The 25,517-nt window shown below is 56.8% G+C and overlaps 1 protein-coding gene across 3 annotated transcripts in view; it reads right to left on the bottom strand.

Annotated features, from left to right (window-relative positions):
* NAV1 (neuron navigator 1) overlaps window positions 1-2,936 on the bottom strand; it is a 228,814-nt gene extending 225,878 nt beyond the window's left edge. For all 3 annotated transcript variants that reach the window (XM_062211580.1, XM_062211581.1, XM_062211582.1), the window contains exon 1: window positions 2,900-2,936. The gene's annotated coding sequence lies outside the window, so the exon portion shown is untranslated. The remainder of the gene's footprint in view (window positions 1-2,899) is intronic.
* Window positions 2,937-25,517: the final 22,581 nt, after the last annotated feature.

Here is a 25,517-nt window from a genome sequence, read left to right as displayed (position 1 = left end):
ATATGCAAAAAGGTTACTAGAGCAAATAGGCAAATTCAGCAAAGAGGCAGGGGAAAGATGAACACACAGAAATCAGAGGGGTTTGTCCACACCAGCGGGGGGCAATCCGGACAGGAAATTCAGGAGGGATCCTATGCACAAAGGCGCTCAGCATCTGAGGTCGGCCATCAGGACAGCCTGAGCCCTGTGAGGTGGAAACATCTTGTTATTAACGGTCCTTGCTGGCATCATGCCTTTCATTTTTCATGCATATGAGTGCATCTCATATTAAAATTAAGTAGAGCAAATAGATTTGATGTGGATGGCAGTGTGGCCGGCACAGGACCTGCGTAAGCGGCTGAACCGTGTCCACAGCCGGTCACAGCAGCCCGGGGCCAGCCCTCCTGCCTCCTTTCACGTCTCAAAGAGTCACAGGAAGCTGGGAAACAAAATCCCAGGCCCCTCGGAGGAAATCAGGCCTGAGTCAGCCTCCCTCCGAGGGGGCCGCGCGCACGGCTCAGGCCCAGGAAGCTGTTTACCCAGAACGTGGTTTTCACGAGAGCTCGGTGGGGATTTTTGTTTTTAAGTCGAAGAAGGAATGGAAAGTGTTTTTAATTATCCCGTGTGTGTACGTGACGAGGGGCCAAGGATTGCCACATTTCTCAGCTCCCGAGAGTGTCCAGAGTGGGAAGTTGGTGCCATCCCACACCACGGGGAGGCTCTCCGGACCCCGGGCTGGGTTTCTGTTCTTCTTTCTTGCAAACAGCTGAGTAACATCTGCCGAGACCCGGACAGAAACAGAGGGAGAGGGCCACTCTGAGGACAAGGAGGCCCTGTGCTGAGACCGGGAGGGAGGCCTGTGTCCTCGGCTGGCCTTCAGCCCACCCCTCCCCTCCAGCGGGCTCCAATTCAGGTCTGTAGAGCTCAAAGGAACTTTATAAAGAGGGGGAAGTGGCATTGATCAAAATGGGAAGATGAAAAGAGAGACAGACGGGCGGGCGCTTTCTCTATTTCTTTTCTACCAGCCCGACTTCTGCTTGCAGGAACTCGGGAGGGGCCCAATGAGGAGGACCGGCCTCGCCGTCAGATCCAGAACAGGTCCAAACGCTAACACCGGCTCAAGTCCCAAGCTGCGGGGTGGACAGGGGAGCAGGTGCAGGAGACAAATCCCATAGTTCTCACAGACCTGATCAATCGGGCACCTGAGTTAGACCGGAGGCCTCTGGATGAGGCTTGGAAGTTTTTCCAATTTTATTTTATTTCATTTTTTTTACAGGCAGAGTTAGACAGTGAAAGAGAGAGAGAGACAAAGAAAGAAAAGTCTTCCTTCCGTTGGTTCACCCCCCAAATGGCTGCTACGACCGGCACACTGCACAGATCCGAAGCCAGGAGCCAGGTGCTTCCTCCTGGTCTCCCACGTGGGTGCAGGGTCCAAGCACTTGGGCCATCCTCCACTGCCTTCCCGGGCCACAGCAGAGAGCTGGACAGGAAGAGGAGCAACCGGGACAGAATCCGGTGCCCCGCTCGGGACTAGAACCAGGGGTGCTGACGCCGCAGGTGGAGGATTAGCCTAGAGAGCCGCGGCGCCGGCCTCCAATTTTATTAACTTGGCAAAACATTTCAAAAGTTCCTACTGAGTGCTGCCCCCATCCCACAGAAGTGAAGACCAGGCAGAGAGGTTAGGAACCTGGTCACCTACCTGTCAGCCACACAGGCAGAGAACTGACAGGGGACTTGCCCTGGAAAGCCAGAACGCCAGCTTCTACCAGGAAACCCACCGTGACCGCTCTCCCTCACCCCCTTCCTAGGTTAACCCGGCAGGGCCAACCTTAGGAATACGACTTCCTAAGAGTCACCTGTACCACCCGGCAGAAGGGAGCCCAGGTCTCCCGCGAGGCAGCCCCGCCCACCTGGGCAGGCGTTTTGGGTGCCCAGTGCTCCCGCCTCTCTGTAGGTGGCTCGCAGGAGAAAAGCCCCCCAAGACGGAAACCCCGGGAAGCCCCTGCTTTCGCGGAGTGGACTGCGGCCGCCGGCTTCTCCGCGTAGAATTTGAACGAGCCAATGGTGTCCCAACCGTGGAGACAGGAAGCCAGATAAACAGCACGCTATCAAGGGGGATCCAGCGCCCCCCTTAAGCCGGCGCCAGCTGCGCCCTGTGACTGTCCTAACAAAGTCCCATTGACTCACCAGCTGATTCTCCTGCCCTGGGCGACGGCAGACAAGGAGCCCTCTCTGCTGGGCGGATGTCAGCCCCGCACGCGGCCCCTAGCCGCCCACCTCTCACGCCCTCCCGGGTTCCTGCCCCCTTCTCCGCGGACTTGCTGATCCTTTACGCTACGACGCATGAACTCTAAGGATGACAAGGGGCCCCGAAGGGTCCGCGCCCCCAGGTGAGCGCTCCCTCTCCTCCGGGAGCGCTCGCGCCGCTCCCAGGCGCACCCGCACCCGGCGGGCGCCCCGGCGCGCAGCCTGGGAGAGCCCAGCGGGAGGGCGCTCTCAGCGCATCCCGGGGGCTCAGGGGCAGGTTCTGAAGCGGCAGGGCAAGGTCCTGTGCCCCAGCCATTCCGCTCGCTCCTGCCGGGATGGGAAAAGAGTTGCTTTAAGGAGAGGGGGCGACGTGGACGGGACGCGCGCGGTAAGTGTAACGACGCAGCACCTGGTGCCCGGGTCACGGGATCCCGACACGGACATTCCCAGTGAAACTGAGGCTCGGGCTGGCGTTAGGGGGCCCCGAGAGAGTGGGCTCCGGCATCAGGAGCGCAGTCGGTGGGGACGCCGAGGCAGACACCTCCCGGCCAGCCGCCGGCCCCCGCGCCGGGATTCCGCCCCGAGCGCGAGCCCAAGCCCGGCCACCTCCCCGGCGGCTTGGCCCCCGCGCCGCAGACCCTCCGCTCCGCGACCGCCCGCGCGGGCCACTCACCGGCGCGCCTGCCCTCCCGGGCTCCGGGTCCGCGTCCCCGCCGCCGCCGCCGCGCGTCCTGGCGCATCCCCGGAGCGGAGCGGCGCGGGGCCGGGCGCGCTCTGCCCGCGGGCGCAAAGTTTCGCGGGGCTGTCGGGTGCGCTCGGCCGCTCGGCGGGAGCCTCAGCGTCCGCCGCGCGCTCCGGGTTCCCGCCTCTCGCTCGGGCCGCCGCCGGCCGCGGCCCCACAATGAGCAGGAGGCGGCGGCATCCCGAACAAAGTGCCGGCCCGGGGGCCGGCGGCCGGGGCGGAGCCTCGTGACCCGCTGCCCCAGGCACACGCCGGCTACCTCGGCGGCCAGGGGCGGGGCGGCTGCGCTCGGCCGCGCTCCCTCCCCCGCGCTGCCCGCCGAGCGCGCACAGGGGCGGAGGCACGCGCCCCTTCCAGACTCTGTCATTGGAAAGCTATTCCCGTAACCCTTTCCTGCCTCCCCGGCGCCCCGCCCCGCCGACAGGCAGCGAGCGCTCCCGGCAGGAAGCCTTTGCACAATCGCGCCCTTCCTCTGCCGGGGACCCGCCGCCGCCGCCTCCAGGCCGGCCCCCTTCCTGCCTGCCCCGCGCACGTCGTCCGTGCGGAAAGCGGACCGAGGGAGCGGCCGAGCTCGCTCCCGGGCCCTCCCTGCGCTCTGAGCCCCTCTCGGAGCGGATTCGCCCCACGCTCCGGCCCCTGCCACTTCCAGGGCCGTGGGAGGGGGAGGAGGAAGCGGGGACAGGAAATGAGAAGTCAGCCCTCCACCGCGGGCAACCCCTGCGGGGCTGGCTGCGCACCGGGCCCCGCGTCCTGGCCTCGGGGCTTCCGGGCCCTGCGGGCGGCGTGGGTCGGGGAGCGGGCAGATTCGATCCTGCGCTCCCCAGAACCGCAGGACCTTGGGGTTGCAGGTTAGGGGTCGAGGTACAAAAAGCGAAGCCGCTCACTCCCTGGGGGACAGGGTGAGCCTTGAGTCCTGCCGAGCGCCCCCACCCTAACCGGCAGTCCTGCCGTGGCGGCTGTGGACAGAGGAGGGACAGGGGACTCCATACAGTGGACAAGCAGTGACGTCGAAAAAGTGTGATGGGGAAAGGATTCTTCCACGCGGTTTTCCGTGAAGGGAATGTCCCCGCGAAGTGGGAGGAGGTGGTGGGGTCTCCCGGCTAAGGGTGGGCTCTTCGGACGGACTGCGGGGACTACCACTTACTAGCCACGGGAACTTGGACGATTCCCTTCACCCGCTGATTACCTCAATCTCCTCATCAGTCAAATGGGGTGATAGTGGTTCCTGTCTTTTAAGAAGGTTGGGAGGGTTAGGTGAGGCGGTGCAGGAGAGGTGGCCCATCCTGAAGTCTCAGGCGTCACCAACCGTTGTCTGTTCTCCAGCCCTCATGCTGCTGCGCCCAACTGGACTCAATTGTGTGTGCCTCTTTTGAATACAAGATTTATTTATGTGGCACAGCAAGTAAAGCCCCCGGCATGCCATATGGGCGCCGGTTTAAGTCCTGTCTGCTCTGCTTGTGATCCAGCTCTCTGCTAATGCACCTGGGAAAGCAGTGGAGGATGGCCCAAGTCCTTGGGCCCCTGCACCCATGTGGGAGATCCAGAAAAAGCTCCTGGCTCCTGGCTTCGGATCAGCCCAGCTCTAGCCCATTGTGGCCATTGGGAGAGTGAACCAGCAGATGGAAGGTCTCTCTCTCTCTCTCTGTCTCTAACTCTGCCTTTCAAATAATAAATCATTAAAAATATTTATTTATTTATTTGGAAGAGTAACAGAGAGAAAGAGAGATCCATCTTCCAGCTGCTAGTTCACTCCCTAAATCGCTGCAATGGGTGGGGCTGGACCAGGCTGAAGCCAGGAGCCTGGAACTCCAGCTGGGTCTCCCACGTGCGTGCAGGGGCCCAAGCTCTTGGGCCACCTTCTGCTGCTTTTCCAGGTGCATTAGCAGGGAGCTGGATCTGCAGCAAAGCGTCTGGGACCCCCACATGGGATGCGCATCACAAGCTGCCCCTTGACACGGCCCCTGGGGTCCCTTCTTGCTTTCCCCAGGCCCTCAGCCTGCAAGGGGGAGCCTGATTCTTCCAAGAGAAGCACTGCTGTTTCTTGGGCACTCACAGGATGGGGCCGGCTGAGCTCCTGGGCCCTCCTAGGCCTCTGGGACCAAGGACCATGCCATAGGTACACAAAGGGGGTATCAGAGATGGAACTGCCCCCAACCCATTATGAGGCTGGTAGTGTTTGCATAAGGATGGTCCCTGGATGGGACTCAGCATGGAAAAGGCTAGAACCCTCATTTTGGGAGGGCTAAGTCTCTTCCATCAGTGCACGGGGTCTCGCTCCCATTTGTAAGTGGCTGGTCATATGGGTCCTCCCTGACCCTGCTGCAAATGTGCCAGCCACAAAGCACCACAGTGCAGGTGTCCACGTACACAAACAGGTGGGTGGGCGTGGCCTGCTGGAGCAAGGGCATGGTGATGGAAGATGTATGTATAGGAAAGAGCAGGTGGCTAGGAGAAGCAGCGTGGAGGTGGAGGAGAAGCCACAAGTGACCCTGGGCCGAGCACTCTTTGGACAAGAAATTAGGTCCCTGTCCATCCCAGAAGTGGCTTCTGCCAAGTGCCTACTTTTCGTCTGAACACATCGATGACTCAGTTGCTCTGAATCAAGCAAATGGATTTTCCTTAAACATGAAAATCAATAAGAGGCAAAGGCAAGGGCAGGGCTGTGGGAAGGGAGGCTGGGGAGAGCCAGAGGGTACCATGGGTGATGGCAGCACTGAGATCCAGGCTCGCCACAGGGCCCCATGGCCCGGTCACCGTGCCTCCCACCAGCATACCAAGAAGGGGACCTCCCTGAGGCTCCCTAAAACCCAGCAGCGGCCCCTGCACTCCCTCCTCCCCAGCCTGGAGCCAGTCCTGCTTCACGGCTGGAGAGGATTAATGTCAGTATGACACACAGGTCTTAAGATCAGCCCCAAAGCCTGTGGTCACCCCACAGAGCCTCAGCCTCTGCCCTAAGAGCCTTGGGCATTTTGAGTCCCAGCCAGATTTCTTTGGGGGGCTCTGCCCCCTTGGACCCAAGCTGATGGGTGTCAGTGCCTGGGTCCTCCGACATGGGGACTTGGACAGAATGGTAGCCACATTCCCTGCGGCCCGTGGGGGAGCCGCATGGAAAGCCCTCGGTGGGGATGTGAAGATGGCCCCGGCTTTAGGCTCCCTAGCCCTTAATAAACGTCCTTAAAGCTGCTGAGGCGGAGTCCTCGGCTTCTGACTTCTTCCTGCGAAGCGCAGTGGAAAAACACTGGGGCTGGCTGCAGAGGCTCCAAGCCCACGGCGCCACCACGGTGTGCACATCCATAACGTGGGGCGTTGACAACAGGCGACATCGAGACCCACAGGGCAGGGCAGGGCATGGCTGCGTGTTCAGTGAGATGGTGGAAGAGCAGATGTTGCTCACACGGAAAGCCTCAGCTCCCTGCTCCAGCCCCAGCCCAGCCAAATTCACACTGGTTACCGGTGAGGCGCCTGAAAACCCACTTTTGGGTGGCAGAAATCTGGCTGCCCACTCCCAACCCTTGTCCTTGCTAGCTTGGGTCCTTGCTAACTGTGGAGGGGCTCCTGGTGTGGCTGGGATGGGGTGAGCGTGGGCAAGGCAGAGGTCTCCATCCTTGGCCACTGTGGCCCCCTGACTGGCCTCGGAGGGGCCCCCCTTAAAAAGGCGCCTCCCTGCTGGACGTGGGAGAAGTCTGCGGGGAGTCGCGGGCGGTAAGGAGAGCACGAGCGAGTCACTGCCTTATCGGGAAGATGCGGCTTCTCCCGCCCGCTCTGGTACCGGGAAGTGGGATGTGCCCAAAGCACAGTGTTTTTCCAAAGATGGCCTTTGGCGAGGAGGTGTTGCTTTAAGGAGCCAGGAAAGTAGGGGTGGGGTCGGCAGGGAGGAGCACGCCCCTTTAAGAAGCCCGGCCCTGGCTGCGCAGTCCCAGTCCCCGAGAAGATAATAATAGTCCACACTTGGAGCTTTGCTGCGGCCAAGCGCTCCACAGCACTCAGCCTGCACTGCCCCAGTTAACCCTCGCAGCCACACTCCGAAATAGGCGTCGTGTGTGTCTCCGCTTTAAAATCCATCTTTATGTATTTATTCGGAGGCAGAGTCACACACAGACTCACACACGGAGAGAGCACGTCCATTGGCTCGCTCGCTCTCCAGATGCCCACAACGGCTGGAACTGGGCCAGGCTGAAGCTGGAATCTGGGAACTCTACCCACGTCTCCCATGGGTGGGAGGACCCCAACTAGGCGAGCCTCCCAGGGCCTGCATTTTCTTAAAATCAATCAATAAATACACAAGGGAAAAGGAAAGCAGCAGAATAGTGGGACTCTGACCAGGTCCCTCTGATATGCGATGTGCGCGTCCCCAGGGATGGCTTAACCTGCTACAGCGTGCCCTCCCCCTCCTCTCCATTTTACAGGGGAAGAAATTGAGGTCAAGTGTCTTGTCTCAAGCCGGGTCTAAGTGCTGGAGTCAGGATTTGAACCCAAGGAGTCTGGCTCCTGTGTCCCTGCTTCCCAGCTCCAGGTCCATGTATAACAGCCTGGGCCGAGGGATCTGGCAGTCGCTGGTGTCAGCATATTTCTTTCTTTTCCTTTTATTTCCTTAAGATTCATTTATTTGTTTGCCAGGCAGAGTTATAGAGAGACAATGGGAGAGATCTTTCTTCTGCTGCTTCAGTCCCCAGATGGCCACAATGGCTGGAGCTGGAGCTATCTGAAACCAGGAGCCAGGAGCTTCTTCCAGGTCTCCCACGTGGGTGCAGGGGCCCGAGCACTTGGGCCATCCTCTGCTGCTTTCCCAGGTGTGTTAGTAGGGAGCTAAGAAGCAGAGCAGCCAGGACTTGAACCTGTGTCCATATAGGATGCTGGCATTGCAGGTGGTGGCTTAATTTGCTGTGCCACGATGCTGGTCCCCCATTTCTCTCTTTCCAGCGCCTTCATTTACATAGTACAAAACTCACTCTTTGTAAGTGTACAACTCTGAGCCTCGTTGCAGAGCTGTCACCACAGCCAAATTTTAGAACGTATCTGTCGCCCTAAAAAGTGTCCTCGCTCAGCGCATGTTTTAATCTGGGTCTCGGTGTCCTCGTATGTCAGGTGGGAACCACAGTGGCTGCCTCCTAGGGTGCTGTGGCCGTGAGATGACTGCCTAATTGCCACATGGTCATAAATGGCTGGCTGCTTTGAACACGGTCTCTCGGAGTCACTTAAACGTGGACGACTGGAACTAGGTGTGGTCTTAAAGACTCTCTAATCCCACTTCTCCTCCTCCTCCGCATCCTCCTCCTCCTTCTTTGATTTATTTATTTGTTTGAAAGTCAGAGTTACAGAGAGGCAGAGGCAGAGAGAGAAAGGTCTTCCATCCACTGGTTCATTCCCCAGATGGCTGTAACAGTTGGAACTGCACCGACCTGAAGCCAGAAGCCAAGAGCCTCCTCTGGGTCTCCCATGTGGGTGCAGGGCCCCCAAGGACTTGGGCTATCCTCTACTATTTTCCCAGGCCATGGCAGAGAGCTGGATCAGAAGTGGAGCAGCCAGGACTTGAACCAGCGCCATATGGGATGCTGGCACTGCAGGCAGCACCTTTACCCGCTACGCCACAGCGCTGGCCTCCACCTCCTCTTTAACAGATAAAGACGGCCAGCGCCGTGGCTCAACAGGCTAATCCTCCGCCTAGCGGCTCCAGCACACCGGGTTCTAGTCCCGGTCGGGGCGCCCGATTCTGTCCCGGTTGCCCCTCTTCCAGGCCAGCTCTCTGCTATGGCCCGGGAAGGCAGTGGAGGATGGCCCAAGTGCTTGGGCCCTGCACCCCATGGGAGACCAGGAGAAGCACCTGGCTCCTGCCTTTGGATCAGCGCAGTGCGCCAGCCGCGGTGGCCATTGGAGGGTGAACCAATGGCACAAGGAAGACCTTTCTCTCTGTCTCTCTCTCTCACTGTCCACTCTGCCTGTCAAAAATAAATAAATAAATAAATAAATAAAGAAGCCAAGGTGCCAAGTTATTAATCCACTTGCCAGTGAAGGACATAGTAGACTTAGTGGCAGGGCTGGGACAGATACCAGGTCTCTTGGTTGTTAGCTCAGTGCTGTCTTATCTCCCGAAGGAGGTCCCCCAGTCGCTTCTCAGCTCTTGGCTAAGATCAAGGTTAGGACTTTCTCCCCAAGGCACAGGGAGGTCATTGTCCACCCGTCCCCCCCATCTTCGTGGGTGCCTCCAGAGCGATGCTGGCCCTGAGGTTTGCTTGTGCTGGAATGCCCTGCGCTCTGGCCTTGGAGCCGAGAATACAGCTAGGGCAGGCAGGATGCAGAATCAGGGGACGAGAGCCAATGTGGAGGCTGAAGACAGGAATGCCCACGGCAGCCAATACACGTCCAGCAGTCAGCAAGACTCCGTGGAGCCCATGGGCAGGCGACCGTGCTTGGAAGGGCCTCTTGCCTTTTGAGGCTTTGCTGCTGTGTCTTGAAATTCTTCATAATTAATTATTTACTTACTCTATTGAGAAGCAGACACATAGAGTATGCTGCTACCACTCTTCAAATGCCTGCAACAGCCAGGGTTGGTCCAGGGACTCAATCCGCGTTGCCCATGTGAGTGGCAGGGACCCCAGTTCTTGGGCCGTCAGCACTACCTCCCAGAATGTGCACTGGCAGGCTGGGGGAGCTGGGAGCAGAGGCAAGGCTGGAGCCCAGGCATGTCCACATGGGATACAGATGTCACAAGTGGAGTCCCGCCCACTGGGACGAGTCCCCGCCCCTCTCCATCAGTTTTGACAAGGAATCCACGTTTGTATTTTGCACTGCATCTGCCCATGGAACATGGAGCAGAGCTGGAGTTAGACTGGTAAGTTCCCCATAAGGAATAGTTTGTACACTATATGGTCCGAGGGTCTTAATACTGAGAAGTAAGAGAAATAAGATTTACAAAGTGATGTGCACCCTAGGATCCAGTTTACATCAAAAGATGCCGCGACAGGCTGTGCGTTTCCAGGTGACTTAGACTTGTGCACGAACGCTTGTTTTGTTTTTTCCAAGTATGGAAAAGTACTCTGAACTGACAGCAGGAGCTACTTCTGGGGAGCTGACCTCATCTGGGGACTCATTTTTTTCTGCTTGAGTTTGTTTTCTACAAAGAGAACAGATTCATGTATGACTTGTAGGATTACGAATAAAATGGTGAGACACTCTTAGTATATTCTGCTAACACTTTCTCATGTTAGTAGATAATGTTAAAACACGAAGCAGGGGCCGGCTCTGTGGCGTAGTGGATAAAGGCACTGCCTGCAGTGCCAGCATCCCATATGGGTACCGGTTCGAGTCCCGGCTGCTCCACTTCCGGTCCAGCTATCTGCTGTGGCCTGGGAAAACAGTGGAGGATGGCCTGAGTCCTTGGGCCCCTGCACCCTCATGGGGGAGACCTGGAGGAAGCTCCGGCTCCTGACTTCGGATCAGTGCAGTTCCAGCCATTGCTGCCGGTTGGGGAGTAAACCAGCAGATGAAAGACCTCTCTCTCTCTCTCTCTCTGCCTCTGCCTCTCCTTCTCTCTCTGTGTGACTCTGATTTCAAATAAATAAATAAATCTTTAATAAAAAAAAAAAACACAAAGCAGAGAGGTGTCTGGAGAGGGGAGAAGGAAGCGGGTGTGAGGCGGGACCCTGAAGAGTGACAGTGGCCTGTGGGGACCCAGAGGTGGCTGGCTAGGACGGGTGTGAGTGGCAGCCCTGGGAGGAGGTAGAGGCTGTGATGTCCACTCAGGTAGGGGTGAGGGAGGCTGAGAGCTGACCAGAGGCTGGGAGGGGGGCACTGGAACAGAATCTGAGATACTTTGCTCCTTGAGGTTGGTTTTCTAAGGAGGCTTCTGGAAAGCCCGTCTTGCAACTTTGTGCCCAGAGCGGTTGGGACTGCCTATCACAAGGAGAGTTGGAGCAGCCATGGAGTAGTTTTAGATACAACTTATCCCCGTGCGTCTTGCAAGCAGGAAGTCCTCCCTCTTCTACCTCCTGCACAGACCCCTAACCCAGGCTATAAAAGCCCCAACAATGCTCCTTGTCGATGGAGGCAGTGCCCTTGGGGACTCTACCTCCCCACTCCCTCCTTTGCCTGCCACAAGGAAATCAAAGTTCTCCTCTGAGCGGTTGTCTGGAGACACCACAAACCCGCAGACCCCTGGTGTCCAATAGCTATAGGACTTGCCAAAGGAGATGGGGACTAGGCTGAGTGGTGACTTGGAGGGGACTGCTTGGGTTACGCAGGACCTGCCTGCCTGGGGAAGAACAGGGCCCAGGTGTTGGATTTGAGGCAGTGTGGCCCAATGGATAGAGCACAAGCTTTGGCATGAGGACCGTGAGCGAGTCCCACGTCCCCTGCAACTGAACTGGGTGACTGTGACCTTGGGTGACTGTGTAGTAGCCACTGCGAACATCTGATGAGGCGCTGCAGGTAACACACGGAACACGGTGCCTGGCACAGACTGGGAGCCCCAAAGTATTCCCTCTCCCTTAGACCTCTTGCTGTCGCTTGGGCTCTGCAGTGGCAAGGAAGCCTTTGCCAAGTCCAAGGAGCCGTTCTCTGCAGTGCCCCCTCCTGTGTCTCTGGGTCAGCCACTGGGAGCGGCGAGTGCTAAGTCCCTCCTACAAAAGGGTGGGAGCTGAGCAGTCGGGAAGCCGGGAAGCCGGAGGGCTGGGGAGCCAGGCGGAGGAGGGGGAGCCAGGTGGAGAGGGGGGAGCCAGGTGGAGGGCTGGGGAGCCAGGCGGAGGAGGGGGAGCCAGGTGGAGGGGGGGGAGCCAGGTGGAGGGGGGGAGCCAGGCGGAGGAGGGGGAGCCAGGTGGAGGGGGGGAGCCAGGTGGAGGGGGGGGAGCCAGGTGGAGGGCTGGGGAGCCAGGTGGAGGGGGGGGGGGAGCCAGGTGGAGGGGGGGGAGCCAGGTGGAGGGCTGGGGAGCCAGGCGGAGGAGGGGGAGCCAGGTGGAGCGGGGGGAGCCAGGTGGAGGGCTGGGGAGCCAGGTGGAGGGGGGGAGCCAGGTGGAGGAGGGGGAGCCAGGTGGAGGGCTGGGGAGCCAGGCGGAGGAGGGGGAGCCAGGTGGAGGGGGGGGAGCCAGGTGGAGGGGGGGGGAGCCAGCCCTCCGCCTTTCCTGGTGCCTCTGGAGAAAACCAGGCAGGGGTCCCGCCCTGGGATCTCCAGCAGAAAGGCGCTGCAGGGGTGCGGACCCCACGTCCCCAAGGGGCTCCCACCCCCACTCCCCGCCCCAGGGAAGTGAGTGGGTGATTGACGGGCCCTGCTGCGGCTGGGAGTGCAGATGTACCCGGCAGCAGCTGCAGCATGGCACCCACACCTGTCACCCAGATCAGCTGCTGTGACTCCACTCCTGGGGAGGCAGGCCAGGTGCCTGGGGCCTCACCTAAGTCCTTTCCACAGACAGGCGGATGAGCCTGGAACATCCTGGGGGCCCTGGGAGGCTCAGCGCCAGACTGGGACTCTCTCCCAGCGCAGCCTGGCTTCCAGCTGCCCCATCCCCTAGGCCCTCTGCAGTCTCTGACACCTGCCCCTCCCCCCTGCAGTGCCACGCTGGGGTGGGTGAGACTGAGGAACAAGGAGGGGGGCAGGGAGTGTGGCTTCCAGCCCTCTGCAATGCCGGAGTGGCTTTAGGCCTACTCCAGGGGGAGGGGCGAAGAGAGCTGGGAGAGAGCTGGAGGAGTTCTTGCTGGCCTTGGCCACCAGGGGCGAGCATGTGTCGGGGGTGTGGCCAGGCAGCCTGGGTGGGAGCCCTGCAGAAATGCTTCCCACAGCTGAGAGCCTGGTCTGTGGGAAAATTTCTAGGAGGCAAGGGGGAGACACACACCCTCCGACCGCCAAACCCACACGATGGATCGGCAGCACATCAAGACGTGTGAAATCCTGTATGCACCCAGCCGGGCAGCTGGCATTGCTGATCTCTGCACACCCACCCCCTCTGCCCACTCCACGTCCAGGGAGAGGAACCGTGAGCTGGCCGCGCTCAGAACGATGCCAGGGGCTCCGTGGGAAGCTGCTGTCGGGTCTCCCAACAGGCTGGCAGTTCCAGAAGCCGCACATGTGGTGGGCTTCTTGGCCAGATGTGGGACTCTGCTGACCCCTGCTGGTGGACTTTTGCTTCTGCAGCAGGCGGGGAGAGCCCCAGGGAGAAGGCAGTGGTGGAAAAACCTTGCAATCCGTCTGGGAAGGGCGGGAAGAAATTTCCCAGCTCAGAGAATCTCCCTCATCTGGAGCTCTTTTAATGAGACCAAGAAAAAAATTAGAATAAAACTCAGACCGAGATCTGGGAGGAGTGAGACACACCAACAGCGTGTCCCCTGCAGCCACTGTGGCCTGATCGCTGCTGCCAATCCCCTGGAAACTCAGTCGGGAAGCCGACAGCAACGCGCCCTTGGCCAAGCGCCACTGGAGTGGGGCGGGGGGAACGGGGGACCATCCCCAAGTGGCCCCTGGAGTTTTCATTTGCAATCTGGCCTCCCTCTCTCTCTCTCCCACCCCTCTCATTTCCTCCTGCAGGTGCAGAGCCTGTGTCCGTTCCCACCTTCCCTTTCTGTGGGTCTGATGCTCTCCTTAGCGGCTCCACCCCACCCCACCCCACCCCTCCCTTCCCCAGCGAGAGGCTGCTGTTAACCTCACTGGAAAACCCTGGCTAAGAAAGCTGACATCTTGAGTCTTTGCGTCTGTGGTGAGATGTCTTAGAAATCATTTTGTACACGCACAGGGAATGAAGTTCAGTCTCCCAGAACCTCTGCTGGAGTAAGCACACCAGCACCCTGCTCTTCCAGCAGAATCAGCAGGGCCGCCCCAGGAGAAGTGAGGTCACCCATGTTTAAACCCCTTTCCTGGGCGTGGGTCTGTGGGCCCTGCTCCTGGCTCCAGCATCCTGCCATTCCACACCCCAGGGAACAGCTGATGGCTCAAGGGCATGGGCCCCTGTCACCCACATGGGAGACACAGATGGAGTTCCAGCCTCCTGGCTTTGACCTGCCACAGCCCTGGCTGTTACAGGCATTTGGGGAACGAACCAGTGCAAGGGAGATCATTCTGTCTGTGTCTCCCTCTGTCCATCTCTCTACCTTTCAAATAAAAATTTTAAAACTTTTTAAATGTTAATCTCATCTGAAAACACCCTCATGGACACACCCATGTTTGATCAAGTACCCAGGCTCAGATAAAGCTTAAAAGCCTTGCAAACGCATGGTCAGTTCCTCCCCTACTGTGCTCCTCTCCCCGGACAGGGGACAGCTGCTGTGGGCTCGGTGTGTACACCTGCTCTCCGCTGCAGGCTGTGTGATCCGGGTTGCGGATTTTTGCTGTACGTACAGCATCTCACTGTGTATTTTCTTCTACAGCTTCCTTTCTCGACCCAACATGATGTCTGAAAGGTTCAGCCGTGTGCATACACCGAGTTGTAGTTCCTTCAGCTCACTGCTGTGTAATAGCCCATTCTACAATTATACCACCATTGATTGCTTTTGTCATCTTCCGTTTCTTGCTGTTATGAAATTCTTGGACACAGTTATTGTGCACTGTTGGTTTTCCCTGGGAATCTGCCCAGGAGTGAAATACAGATGGCCATGGAGTCCAGATACCTCTAGCTTACCCCACCCACACTAACACCTGGTGTTGTCAGGTCTCTAAAAAAAAAAAAAAAAAAAAAAAACAACAACAACAACAAAAACACAACTAGACAGGTGCAAAACTGGACAAAATTGCAATTTTTATTTGTATTTCACCAACTATTGATAAGGTTGAACATCTCATATGTTAACTGGTCATTAGGCTTATCCTCTATGCTTATCTCCTAGTTTTTTTCCAGTTGTATTGTTGATCTTTTTCTCTTTGATTTTTTAATAATTATATATTGCAGCAAAGAATGCTTTTTTCAGTTCGGTGCTTTTTCATTTATCTTTTTTCATGTCAGTGGCTCCTGTCTGTCACTCCCGTTGTATGTATTTTTAAATTTTTTTTTAATTTTTAATATTTTATTTTTATTGTGGTTATTTATGTATTTATTTATTTATTTTTGACAGGCAGAGTGGACAGTGAGAGAGAGAGACAGAGAGAAAGGTCTTCCTTGTGCCGTTGGTTCACCCTCCAATGGCCGCTGCGGCCGGCGCACCACGCTGATCTGAAGGCAGGAGCCAGGTGCTTCTCCTGGTCTCCCATGGGGTGCAGGGCCCAAGTACTTGGGCCATCCTCCACTGCACTCCCTGGCCACAGCAGAGAGCTGGCCTGGAAGAGGGGCAACCGGGACAGAATCGGGCGCCCCGACCGGGACTAGAACCCGGTGTGCCAGCACCGCAAGGCAGAGGATTAGCCTATTGAGCCGCTGCCACCGGCCTATGTATTTATTTTTTGAAAGGCAGAGAAAGAGAGAGAGAGAGAGAGAGGACTCTTTCACCCACTGGTTCACCCCCAGATGCCCACGCAGCCAGGGCTGGGCCAAGCAGAAGCCAGGAACCAGAAGCTCCATCTGGGTCCCCTACATGTCTGGCAGGGACCCAATGATTTGGGCCATAAGCGGCTGCCTCAAAGGCTGTGCCTTCGCAGGAAGCTGGATCAGAAGCAGAGGCGGGACTCGAACCCAGGCACCCCGATCTGGAGTAACTGCTCTGCCGCAACACCCGCCCCTACTGTCTTTCCAGTGGCTTCATTGAGGCGTAATTGGTAGATCATTGAGGCCAGTGCTGTGGCTTATCTGGTGAGACTGCCGCCTGTGCCAGCATCCCATGTGGGCGCCAGTTCGAGTCCCGGCTGCTCCACTTCCCATCCAGCTCTCTGCTATGGCCTGGGAAAGCAGTAGAAGATGGCCCAAGTGCTTGGGCCCCTGCACCCACGTGGGAGACCCAGAAGAAGCTCCTGGCTCCTGGCTTTGGATCAGCACAGCTCCAGCCATTGTGGCCAATTGGGGAATGAACCGGAGGATGGAAGACCTCTCTCTCTCTCTCTCTCTCCCCCTCCCCGCCTCTCCTTCTCTCTGTGTGTAACTCTTTCAAATAAATAAATAAATCTTTAAAAAGTTAATAGATCATATAATTCGCCCGCGTTAAGTGTGCATTCAGTGAGTTTTCATAAATTTAAAGAGTTGTGTAACCATCAGACCGGGGCAGCTTTACCACACTCCCGAGCCCCCAGAGGGACTCCTGCTGCCCGCCTACAAGCTTTCCCAGGCCCCTCCCCTCGCCACAGGCAGCCCCCAGCGCGCGCCGTCTCGGTCATTTTGCTTTGCTAGACATTTCCTACAAATGGAGTCATACAGTATGTGGTCTCACATCTGGCTGCTTCCACTTGGCAGTGTTCTAGCTCCATTCGCTCTGTCGCCTGGTGCTGACATGGTTTTTCTGCTGAGTGGTGTTCATTCCATTGTGTGACCCCAGGGTGCCGTGTTTGGACATTTGGCTCAGACTTGACCTGATGAGGAACAAATTTCGTAATTTTTTTTGCCCTACTGTGTGCGATGTGTATTTTTCTCCCCTATAACTTTTTAAAAAAATTTATTTATTTATTAGAAAGTCAGAGTTACACAGAGAGAGCAGAGGCAGAGAGAGAGAGAGAGGTCTTCCATCCACTGGTTCACTCCCCAATTGGCCGCAATGGCCGGAGCTGCGCCATTCCAAAGCCAGGAGCCAGGAGCCTCCTCCGAGTCTCCCATGTGGGTGCAGGGGCCCAAGGACTTGGGCCATCTTCTACTGCTTTCCCAGGCCATAGCAGAGAGCTGGATTGGAAGAGGAACAGCCGGGTCTCAAACCAGTGCCCATATAGGATGCCAGCGCCTCAGAAGGCCAGGGTGTTAACCCACTGCACCACAGCACCGGCCCCCCATAACTGGTTTTTTTTTTTTTTTTTTTTTACAGGCAGAGTGGACAGTGAGAGAGAGAGACAGAGAGAAAGGTCTTCGTTTCACCCTCCAATGGCCACCGCGGCTGGCATGCTGCGGCTGGCACACCGCACTGATCCGAAGCCAGGAGCCAGGTGCCTCTCCTGGTCTCCCATGCGGGTGCAGGGCCCAAGCACTTGGGCCATCCTCCACTGCCCTCCCTGGCCACAGCAGAGAGCTGGCCTGGAAGAGGAGCAACCGGGACAGAATCCGGTGCCCTGACCAGGACTAGAACCTGGGTTGCCGGCGCCGCAGGCGGAGGATTAGCCTATTGAGCCGCGGCGCCGGCAACCCATAACCGTTTTTACAACTGTCCTCTGTCTTTGATTTTCAGTCACTTTACCATGCGACGTGCGCGCGTGGTGTGGGCGTCCTGCTTGGAGTCAGCTGAGTTTGTTGGATCTGTAACTTGCTATTTCTTCTCTTCAGACGCTCTGTCGTTGGTTCTGTAACCAAGCTTTGCTCTCTGTGCCTTTCCTCTTCCTCCGGAGTTCAGTCACAGGGCTCTCGTCATTGCTTTCAGCCATCTTTTCCTACTTCGGTTTGGATTCTCTTCAGTGGCCGATGTGCAAATTCATCTGTTTTTAACTCTGTAGTGTCCAGGAGGCTCTGAAGGCTGCTCAGTGAGTTTTAGCATCACGTGTTTTTCAGTTCTATAATTTCCATTTAGCTCTCTTTTGCTAATGTTGTTGAAAAGTTTATTTGAAAGACAGAGTGAGAGAGGGAGAGAGAGAGAGAGAGAGGTCTTCCATCCACTGGTTTCACACCTGGATGACTGAAACGGCCAAAGCTGGACCAGGGAGAAGCCAGGAGCCAGGAGCTTCTTCAGGGTCTCCCATGTGGGTGCAGGGGCCCCAGCCTGAGGCCATCTTCCCCCTTTTACCAGGCTCATTAGCTGCGGGCTGGATTGGAAGTGGAGCAACGCCCGTATTAGCTTTTTCTTTGAATTTTTAAAAAATACCTATCTCTTTATCCATTGTGTCAGCATTTTTCTTTTAAATTCATCAGTGTGTTTGTAATAGTTCTTAGGATCTCTGTCTGGGAGAGGGCGTAGTGGCGCGGTGGGTTAGCTGTTGTCTGGTTAGGTGTCGCCTGCATCTCAGCCCTGTCCCTGGGTTTGAGTCCAGGCTGTCTTCTAATCTTGTTCCTTGCTAGCACGCACTCTGGGAGGCAGCAGATGATAGCTTGAGCACTGGGGTCCTTGCCACTCACACGGGAGACTGGATGGAGTTTTGGGCTCCTAGCTTTAGCCTGGCCCTAATCCGGGATTTGTGGGCATCTGGGGAATGAACTAGGGGATGAAGGACCTCCCTCTCTGTCTCTCTCTGTCTTGTCTCTCTGTGTCACTCTGCCTTCAAGAAAATAAATAAAACAAAAAAGATCATTGCTGATTCCTACATCTAGATCATCTCAAGGCCTCATTTTCTTGATGGCTACAGATCAGTTTGCGGCTTCGTCACATGACACATAAAATTTATATTTTGTGCATTGCGTGTGAAGTAGCACTTTTGTGTGCGATTTCATTTTCCAGAGAGCGCAAGCTCTGTCTTCTGTTCAGTAGTTAAGGTGTATAGACAGAGGCTGGTGCTGGGCGCAGTGGGTTAAAGCCGTCCTGCAGCGCCAGCATCCCCTATGGGCGCCGGTTCAATTCCAATCCAGCTCCCTGATAATGCGCCTGGGAAAGCAGTGGGGGATGGCCCGAGTCTTTGTACCCCTGCACCCATAAGGGAGACCTGGAAAACGCCCTGGGCTCCTGGCTTCAGATCAGCTCAGCTTCCGCCATTGCGGCCATTCAGGGAGTGAACCAGCTGACGGAAGACCTCTCTCTCTCTGTGTCTCTGTCTCTGTGTCTCTGTCTCTGTCTGTAACTCTGTCTTTCCAATAATAAAAATAAATATTTAAAAAAGCAGGTGCATAGACAGAGGGCCAGGACATCCCTTTGCTGACTGCCTGTTCTGTGGAATGGCTTCCTTTATCCGCGCCACTGTCCTTTGCTCTGAAGTCAGGATTGTCGGATATCAGTGTAGCAACTCCAACTTTCTTCTTTAAGATTTATTTATTTATTTGAAAGGCAGAGCTACAGAGAGAGAGAGAGAGGGAGAGAGAGAGAGAGAGACAGAGAGATTGAGAGAGAGAGAGAGATCTTCCATCTCCTGGTTTACTCCCTAAATGGCTGTGATAGCCAGGGCTGGACCAGGTTGAAGCCAGGAGCCAGGAGCTCCATCCAGTCTCCACGCAGGTGCAGGGGCCCAAGCACTTGGACCATCTTCTGCTGTTTTCCCAGGCCATAGCAGGGAGCTGGGTCAGAAGTCTAACAGCTGGGACTTAACCAATGTACCAAATGCCCATGCCAAGATACATATTTGCTAGACATAGAATTCTATGTTGACAGTTTTTTCTCTTTTAGTTCTTAAAAAATATTGCTCCTCTGTCTGTTTGCTTGCGTTGTTTCCAGTAAAAAATAAAAATCACCTTTGTCTTTGTTCCTTCTGCCTTAGGGACTTCCTTCAATGTTTCTTACTTTGTGAGTCTGCTGTCATGAATGATTTCACCTTCCGTGTGCCTGGAAACGTCTTTATCTCACATGGTTTTTTTTTTTTTTTTTTTTTTTTTTTAAGATTTTTTTTTTTTTGACAGGCAGAGTGGACAGTGAGAGAGAGAGATAGAGAGAAAGGTCTTCCTTTTGCTGTTGGTTCACCCTCCAATGGCCGCCGCGGTAGCGCGCTGTGGCCGGTGCACCGCGCTGATCCGATGGCAGGAGCCAGGTGCTTCTCCTGGTCTCCCATGGGGTGCAGGGCCCAAGCACTTGGGCCATCTTCCACTGCACTCCCTGGCCACAGCAGAGAGCTGGCCTGGAAGAGGGGCAACCGGGACAGGATCGGTGCCCTGACCAGGACTAGAACCCGGTGTGCCGGCGCCGCAAGGCGGAGGATTAGCCTAGTGAGCCGCGGCGCCGGCCGAACATTTTTAAAAATCGCTTTGTTAAGGTCTGATCAATGCAGAAAAAGCTGTGTGTATAATGCACGTGGCCTGGTGAGTTTCGGCAGCTTTTAGGATGATGGAGGTCGGCAGCTGTCATCACATCCTAACTGTATTCTACCCCCCAGAAAGCTCCTGGAACCATCACAGCTTACTTTCCACCTGCCACGCCGCCAGCCTAGGACCTGCGCCTTTCCTGTGTGTCTGCAGATCTGCCTGTTCCGACCTTTCATACGATCGAAGGGGATGCTGCGAGGTGTGGTCTTCTGTGCCTGGCTCCTCTCGCAGGCACGAGTGCAACCGTGATGTAGCACAGACTTGTACCTCATTCCCCCTCCCTTGCTGCTCAAAACACCATTGCCCACAGTTGTGGAAGTTTTGGGGCTTGGTATATGCTCACAGCTTTTGCTTTTGGTGTTTCTACTCCACTACCTTCTTGCTTGTATTATTTTCTTTTCTTTTCAAATTAGTTAGTTTATTTGAAAGGCAGAGGGACAGAGAAAGAGATCTTTTATCTGATGGTTCATTCCTCAAATGGCTACAGCAGCCGGAGCTGAGCCCATCCGAAGCCGGGAGTTTTCTCGGGTGTCCCATGTGGGTGCAGGGGCCCAAGCACTTGGGTCATCCTCTACTGCCTTCCCAGGTGCATCTGCAGGGAGCTGGATCGGAAGTGGAGCAGCTGGGACTTGAACTGGTGCCCATATGGGATGCCAGCACTGCAGAAGTTCACAACTGGGCAGGCGCCAGGTGCAGCAGCCAAGTGCACACTTGGGAGACTGGCATCCTGCGTCACAGTTCCTGGTTTCTTTCTACAGTCACAGACATCTGCTCTGAAGGGGCTTAGGGGATGGCGTGCCCATGCTCATGAGCAGCAAAAACCATGGCGATAGCCTTCCGCTCTCTCGCAGCTACGGGGGCCTCCTCACCAGGCTGTGTCACTGTGTGCTCAGAGGGAGGCCCAGGTCTCCTTTCCCCTTGGGCCTCAGGGCCCAGACACCACGCAGCTGGAAACCCTCCACTGAGACACTCAGCTGGGCGGTGAGTGCCCTGGCCGTTTTCTGTGGCTACAACCACGTGCACGAGGCTGGGGACCTTATGAAGGACAGAGGCCTGTTTAGCACAAGCCCCGGGGGCTCCGAGCATGCTGCCGCTGGCATGTGCCCAGATCAGCCTTTGTACCCAGCTCACGCATCCCTCCCTGGAAGGCTGGTGGGTGACACGGAGAACCTGACCCGTCGAACGCCTTGAGCCCTCGTCATCTGCTGTGCCCCCTGATCGCACGCCCCATTCGTCTGTGTGTCAGCCCCGAGGCCACATCCCATCTCCATTCGAGCCCTTGGTCCTGCTCGGTGACGGCTGCTGGCCTCTGCATGGCCCTCGCTGAAAGCCGCCACGTGTGTGGCCACGCATGGGCTTCCTGGCCTGCGCCTGCCCACTGCTCCCAGGGACTCAGCATGGAGGCAGCCTTGGCTCTTCCTGGCCACGTGCTGGGAGGACGCCACACCCTTCCTTTCCCTGCTAGCGTCAGCCTCTGCAGAGCCTCACGTGGTGGCCCTCGGTGGCCACGGGGTCCTGGCACCCGTCCTAGCCTCCTCGCTTCCCCCGGGAGCCTGTGCCATGCCCATTATGCACACACATGTTGCTTCTCATCCATCTTGGTGAAGACGGCTCAGCGAACTCTTCTGAAATCTCACATCTTTTCTTAGCAATGCCCAGCCTATTTTTTTTTTAAAGATTTATTTATTTTGCTTGAAAGTCAGAGTTACACAGAGAGAGGAGAGCCAGAGAGAGAGAGAGAGGTCTTCCATCCGCTGGTTCATTCCCCATTTGGCAGCAATGGCTGGAGCTGTGCTGATCCGTAGCCAGGAGCCAGGAGCTTTTCCCAGGTCTCCCACATGGCTGCAGGGGCCCAAGGATTTGGGCCATCTTCTGCTTTCCCAGGCCATAGCAGAGAGCTGGATGGGAAGTGGAGCAGCCAGGACTCAAACTGGTGCCCATATGGGATGCAGGCGCTTCAGGCCAGGGTGTTAGCAGGGCACAGGGGCAGTTCTGCTGGGCTTCAGACACTGACCAGCTTCCTGCCGGCTCTCACGAGGCACCAGCCCTCCAGGCCCAGCCATTGTGCTGGGAATGCCGGTGAGCTCCCGCCTGACACCAGCCGCAGCCTGCAGTCCTGAGAGTTATGGTGTCCTCACGGTGCCATCACGTACGCTGAGCGAGAAGCCTCGGGGTGAGCTCAGCCAACACCCAGACCACTGAGATCAAAACAACCGGCTGCTGTTGTCTGCAGCTCCTCCGGCTGGGCGGTGTGCTACACTGCCCTGGGTCCCGGCAGGTCACCAGCCCAGCCACCCTTTAATGTCACCTTCCTGGATTTCCCCCTCTCCGAATTCCCGAGCCCTGGAGCCACATCGGGGCACACGCTTGACCTCCCCTCTCCCTGTCAAGTCCTGGTCCCTCGCCCAGTGCTTGGCGCACAGTGGGTGCTCAGCTCAGACTTTCTCTGTCTGCCTGGGATCTTGGGGCGAGAACATTTGCCAACAGAGAGAGGAGGGTCCTGAGTTGCAGATCCGAGCGTCCATTGCCTTCGGGGACCTGTTTCTCTGACCAGTGTCCCAAGACATTTTTGGCTTCTCTGCTGGGAACCTCAGGTAGCCTGATCCAGAGGCGAGAATGTTAAGGCTCAAGTGCTTTACAGAGCGAATGGCGCACCTGGGCCGCGAATGGGGCGTCTTTCACAAATTCACCAGCAGGTGGCGACCTTACTCAGAGGTCTTCGCAAAGTATGGGCTTAGGCGCTGCTTTATAACGCACTCACTAGGCACCGACTGGGGTTAAGGCATTGTGCAAGCCACGAAGGCGAGTTTATTGTTCCGCTTTCCAGAGCTAATAACAAGTACCCGACAGGAGGTACTTGGAAAGAACGGAGTTTCGTTCTGGCTCATGGCTCACAGTCAGCCCAGGATGGGGGGAGAGGTGGGGCGGGGTTTCCCAGGGTCCCAAGAGATCAGAGGGAACCAATGGTGGGGCGTGTGCAGAGGAGTGGTCCCCTCAAACAGTGGTGGGGTCCAGCTAGGCTTTTGCAAGCCACCTGGCTGAGAGAGCTCCCTCCCCAAGGCACGCCCCAGTGACCTGACACCATTCTTAGGTTAATGTTCCACCCTCTGGGCACCGTGGACTTGCAGGTGTGGGATGTACCCATCTTCGTGAGCAGGGAGCCGTGTCCTGGCCCAACCATAGCAGAGCAGGAGCTGCAGTGCCTGCCCTCCAAGGTCTTTCCATCCTGTGAGCTCCCTGCTCCCGGAGCCCTGAGTTCTGGCGATGTCATCTGAGCTCTTCTCCCACCCCCAGATGTGATCCAGACCCCGCACCCTGGCGACACAGTGAGACCAGGGTCTGGCCTGAAGCCTGGCGAGTCCCAGCCACTTCTCTGCTTTCAGGGGAAGAGCCTGTGGTGGCACAGTTGGGCTGGCCCCGCCCAGGGAAGTGAGGGTTGGGGGGTGGCGCGAGGTGGGGGGTTTGCAGTGAGATGGAAGCAAACTGGCCAGGAGTGCAGGCGCGGGGGCCATGGGGCCTGGGTCTTCCAGAAATGCCCTGAGCTTGCGTGGTGCTCGCAGTCTGCTCCCTGGGAGCTCCCTGTCCCTGCTCCTGCCCAGGCCTCTGAAGGAAACTTCCCCCAACCCCTACCCTGCCCCGGGCTGTGAGAGCCACCCCAGTCTCTGTGCTATGGACACCAGGGTCCTGCAGAGGGGACCGAGGGAGCAGGAGGACAGTGGCCCCATGTGGCTGCCAGACAGGGGAGAGGAAGGGGAAGTGGTTATTTAACAAGCTATCAGCGCCTTCCCCAATTGCCTTCAGGACCCCAGAGCCACCTCTGTGAGCGTCTGAGTCTCCTTCCAGCTGCCCTGGACCATTCTTGGGGCTTCACAGAATCAGAAAATCAGAACAGGCTTCCCCCAGGCAGGACCCCCGCCCCTGCAGAACCTGCTTTGCTCCTTTCCAGAGAGACCTCGCGTTTTCTTCCCTCCGAGAATTCTATTTTCATGCCATTGACACACTGCTCTTTCTGGCTTTCCTTTCACCTCTGTCTAGCAAGCTCCTTTCTCCAGCAAAGCCTGAGAACGTCTAGGAATCCTCCCGGGAGTACAGGCATGCAGACCGGAAGAGAAAGCAGAGCAGGAATGCTGGGCCACTGGACAAACACCGCTGGCTCTTGCCTCTGGACACAGCCACAGGCAGCAGAGCTGTGCCAGAGCCGGAAGAGCCTTCGGGGCACCTGCTTGGGGAGGGGCGTGGCTTGTGTTGCTAAAACAAAAATACCTGAGGCTGGGCCATGCAAACAGGCAAGAGGTTGGTTTTGCCCAGAGTTCTGGAGGCTCCTGGGAGCATGGCGCAGGCATGTGCACGGCTCTGGTGCTGGCCTCACGGCGATGGCATCATAGTGGCAGGAGCACAAGTGGAAGAGGTCTCAGTGGGACAGGAAGCCGGAGAGACTGAGGGTCTAGGTTCCCTCTTACTAGAACACTCGTCCTTGAGGGACCTAATCGGGCCCCTTGAGAACTGGGGTCAGCACCCCTAGTGACCCACTCACTCCCATGAGGCCCTTCCTCTTCAAGTTCACGCCTCCTCCACTCCATCGCACTGGGACCAAGCTTCCAGCACACGGACAGCGGGAGCACACTCTGTGCAGAGCACCCAGTCCCTGTCCCCGGGGACACAGGAACCCACAGGCGTGCTACACAACATGCATGGCACATTGCCCAGGGACTTTCATTTCTCTCGACAGGAGAATTTTCTTATTTATTAGTATTCTTAAAGATTTGTTTATATGAAAGGCAGAGTTACAGAGAGAGAGAGAGAATCTTCCATCCTTTGGTTCACTCCCCAAATGGCCACAACAGCCAGGCCAAAGCCAGGAGCTTGGAACTCCAGCTGGGTCTCCCCCTCTAGTGGCGGGGGCCCAAGCCCTCGGGCCACCTTCTGCTGGTGACTTAGCAGGGAGCTGGAGCGGACGCAGAGCAGCTGGGACTCAAAGCAGTGCTCTGATCGGGATGCTGGTGTCGCAGGTGGGGCCTTAGCCCACTGCAGCGCAAGGCCAGCCCTGCCGTTCCCCTTGACAGGCAGGTTAGACAGTGAGAGAGAGAGAGACAGAGAGAAAGGTCTTCCTTCCGCTGGTTCACTCCCCAAATGGCTGCTGTGGCCGGCGCTGCGCTGATCCGAAGCCAGGAGCCAGGTGCTTCCTCCTGGTCTCCCATGCGGGTGCAGGGCCCAATTTTTGTGTTTTTTTTTTTTTCTTTTTTTCCTTTTTTGACAGGCAGAGTTAGACAGAGAGAGAGAGAGAGACAGAGAAAGGACAGGAAGTACTTTTCACCATTATCTTTTGACTAAGTCACAGTTATGTGTGAAGGAGAATGCAAAAGCAAAGAACTTTTTATAAGAAGACGTAAGACCGCGAGGTCCTAGGAGTGGGCGGATTCAGCCCGTGTTTCCAGTTGTTCGGGAGGGACCTGTCCGCCCGCCCCTGCTGCCAGGGGCACCTCTGTGCCAGCTCTCACTGCACCCATGTGGAGTGCCGAGGTCCACATGTGGGTGCTTCACCACCAACTTAGCCACTGCTCTCCGCCTTGGTTTCCTCTTGTGCAGCACAGAGGTCAAAAATAGCCCTGATGTCGGCCAGTCACGGCGTCCATGGATGA

Source organism: Lepus europaeus, chromosome 14, assembly GCF_033115175.1.
Source record: "Lepus europaeus isolate LE1 chromosome 14, mLepTim1.pri, whole genome shotgun sequence".
NCBI lineage: Eukaryota > Metazoa > Chordata > Mammalia > Lagomorpha > Leporidae > Lepus > Lepus europaeus.
Note: the sequence above shows the minus strand (reverse complement) of the source record. Positions and strands in the feature narration are given on the sequence as shown.